This window comes from Physeter macrocephalus, chromosome 2 (assembly GCF_002837175.3).
Source record: "Physeter macrocephalus isolate SW-GA chromosome 2, ASM283717v5, whole genome shotgun sequence".
Taxonomy (NCBI): domain Eukaryota; kingdom Metazoa; phylum Chordata; class Mammalia; order Artiodactyla; family Physeteridae; genus Physeter; species Physeter macrocephalus.
Window position 1 is genome coordinate 25105323 of NC_041215.1, and position 3706 is coordinate 25109028.

The following is a 3706-nucleotide window of genomic DNA, read 5'->3' on the forward strand; positions in this document are numbered from 1 at the left end:
CATTGAGTAAGCAAAATTAAGATGCAAGAAGAATTATTTCTAATAGCAAACATTACTGCTGAATGAAATATAGGTCAAAGTTTAATGAACCTGTGTGCATGTTTGTGTGTGTGTGTGTGTGTGTGTGTGTGTGTCTCTTACCTGCAAAAATGACCAGGTCTTGACCTTCATCCCTTGCTAAATCCAACAGGTTTTAAACCAAAACTTTATCAAAGAAAAACAATGTATCATAAAGTTAGTATTCCTATGATTACATGCTAAGGGCAATTTTTACATTTATGGCCCAAATTAGCTAATATATTTTCTTACATTCAGGAAGACGTATTTCCCTGCTTATGATTAAAATTCAACAAATATAATTCCAATTTCAAAACATATACCCAATAACAAAGTGCTGCCCCTACAAATCCTCGTAACAAATAGAGTCCTATCTCTGGTGATGAGCATCTATCTTCTTTTCCACTCCTCTCCTAGGAGGGGAGGCATTAACCTAATGCCCTCTGAAACATTTTGGCAGTAATTGCAATGGTTCTTCAGGTTTTTCTGAATCTAATTTCTGTTTTTGAATCTTATTTTAAAAGTACAGGAGACAGTGATGGGAACCATGCCGCCTTCCTGCCACGGTGATACACGTGAAGTGCGGACCTTTCAACACGAACTTTATTAATTCTCACGTTAGGACCCTGGAAGGCGATGGAGGTGGCCGCTAATTGCTTCCTGCGGGTGAAGAGACCTCTGTTGGATCCCCACTTCGAGGGTTATAAGCTTTCCCTCGAGCCGCTGCCCTGTTACCAACTGGAGCTTGACACAGGCTTGTCTGGAGCAATGCTCAGTCTATGTCTGAATATTCCTCACCACTGAGACAAGACTTTTCTGTGTACTCGGCCTGTGAATTAGGAGTTTTCTCTGGTCTGCCTAGCGGGAACAGTGACAGCTCCTAGCCTTGTCTGTGGCAGAAGTAAAACTTCGAGATGATCAGAGTATACACTGGAACACATGCATGCTTTTGGAATGTATAATTACCTACATTGTGATTCATGGTATCAAGACAGTGTCTACTACGTTGATAACGTTGGAAGAATTATGAATTTAACAGTGATGCTTGGGCTTCCCTGGTGGCGCAGTGGTTAAGAGTCTGCCTGCTAATGCAGGGGACACGGGTTCGAGCCCTGGTCTGGGAAGATCCCACGTACCGCGGAGCAACTAAGCCCGTGAGCCACAACTACTGAGCCTGTGCGTCTGGAGCCTGTGCTCCGCAACAAGAGAGGCCGCGACAGTGAGAGGGCCTCGCACCGCGATGAGGAGTGGCCCCCGCTCGCCGCAACTGGAGAAAGCCCTCGCACAGAAACGGAGACCCAACACAGCCAAATAAATAAATAAATAAACCAAAAAACAAAAAACAGTGATGTTGGACACTGCCTTAGGAAAACCACAAGAGGTGTTTCGACTTCCTACAGATTTGACAGCATATGATAATCGCCTTTGCGCATCCATCCATTTCACATCTACTTGGGTTACCTTGTCAGATGGAACTGGAAGATTGTATCTCATTTGAACAGGTGAACGTGGAAATAGTGCTTCTGAAAAATGGGAGATTATGTTTAATGAAGAACTTTGGAGTTCTTTTATCATAATTCACAGTATCTCATTGCTGAAAGCTGAAGAACATTCGATAACTACGCTGCTTCTTCAAACAAAAGAGGAATTGGATATGGAAGGAAGTGGTTTCTATGTTTCCTTGGAGTGGGTCACTATTAATAAGAAAAATAAAGATAATAAAAAATATGAAATTACTAAGCATAATATTCTCCGTGGAAAGTCAGTGCCCCATTATGTCACTTTTGAGCCCGATGGGAATGGTCTAATGATTGTCTCCTACAAGTCCTTTACATTTGTTCAAGTTGGTCAAGATCTTGAAGAAAGTAAGGATGAAGACATGTCAGAGAAAATCAAAGAACCTCTGTATTACTGGCAACAGACTGAAGATGATTTGACAGTAACAATACCGCTTCCAGAAGACTGTACTAAGGAAGACAACATTGTGCTGAAGGGTCAGAGGTTTCTGGAAGGAAATCTCTATTCATCTATGGATCACGAAAGCAGTATATGGATAATTAAAGAGAACAATAGCTTGGAGATTTCCTTGATTAAGAAGAATGAAGGACTGACACGGCCAGAACTAGAGGTCGGTGATAAACGGGGAAGTTATAAGAGACTCAGCTCAATGTGCTGCAGTATCTGAACGTTTGATGCATTTGACCTCTGATGAACTGAATCCAAATCCAGATAAAGATAAACCTCCTTGTAATGATCAAGAGTTAGTTAGAAGAATGATATTTTCTTTGAAGAGAGCTCCAGTTTATGCAGATTGGATGGCAGTACATTAAAAACTACTCATGTGAGATCTGAGGTTACAGGGCAAATCAACTAGCTTGAAATCCAAGGAAAAACAGGTACCACCAAGGAGAGATTGGATAGGAGAGCTGGTTCATCTGAACATGGGGAGAAGAAAGGATTGCCATGTAAGTGGGTGAATCTTGGAAGCAACCTGTTCCTTTTCTCTGTCATAGTGGATCCTAAAGGAATGCCCTGCTTCTGTCTGCACCATGATGTTGATACCCTATCCTGGCAACCACACTCCAGCAACCAAGACGATACATGGGAGCATATCGCAATTTTCAATGCTTTAGGCTACGTCCAAGCATCAAAGAGAGACAAAAATTTTTTTGCCTGTGCTCCAAATTATTCTTATGCAGCCCTTTGCGAGTGCCTTCAACGAGTTTTCATCTACTGTCAGCCCACTCCCATGTCCACTGTACTTTACAATAGGAAGGAAGGCAGGCAAGTAGGGCAGGTTGCTAAGCAGCAAGTAGCAAGCCTAGAAACCAGTGATCCTATTTTAGGCTTTCAAGCAACAAATGAGAGATTATTTATTCTCACTACCAAAAACCTCTCTTTAATAAAGGTAAATACAGAGAATTAATTACTCCAACATGTTGGCTCCTCTGTACTGGAAAAGTATTCAGTGGTAGCTGGAAGGCTAGGCAGTTGTGCTGTAACCTGTTAAGTTTTATTGTGTTAAAATTATCTTGTATGAATTTATGTTTTAAAGGATATTAGAAATATATTCGAGATTATGAGTCTATAAAAGCTATGGAATGAAGCTGCAAATTTAGAGAAAATTAGCTTCTGTAAAAAATGTAAAGATAGGGCTTCCCTGGTGGCACAGTGGTTGGGGGTCCGCCTGCCCATGCAGGGGACGTGGGAATCGTGCCCCAGTGCGGGAGGATCCCACATGCCGCGGAGCGGCTGGGCCCGTGGGCCGTGGCCGCCGAGCCTGCGCGTCTGGAGCCTGTGCTCCGCAACGGTAGAAGCCACAACAGTGAGAAGCCCGCGTACCGCAAAAAAAAAGAAAAAAAAAAAGTAAAGATAGTATTAGCAAGTATAATTTTTTTTTTTTTTTTTTTTTTTTTTTCCGGTACACGGGCCTCTCACTGTTGTGGCCTCTCCCGTTGCGGAGCACAGCCTCCGCGGCCATGGCTCACGGGCCCAGCCGCTCCGCGGCATGTGGGATCCTCCCGCACCGGGGCACGATTCCCACGTCCCCTGCATGGGCAGGCGGACCCCCAACCACTGTGCCACCAGGGAAGCCCGCAAGTATAATTTTTTAAAAACAGAGGATAGAATCTCATCTTTTATATGAAAG

The 3706-nt window shown here is 43.2% G+C and overlaps 1 pseudogene; it reads left to right on the plus strand.

Annotated features, from left to right (window-relative positions):
• The first annotated feature begins 693 nt into the window (after positions 1-693).
• LOC102986221 (nudC domain-containing protein 1-like) lies at positions 694-2983 on the plus strand (annotated as a pseudogene).
• The last annotated feature ends 723 nt before the right edge of the window (positions 2984-3706 follow it).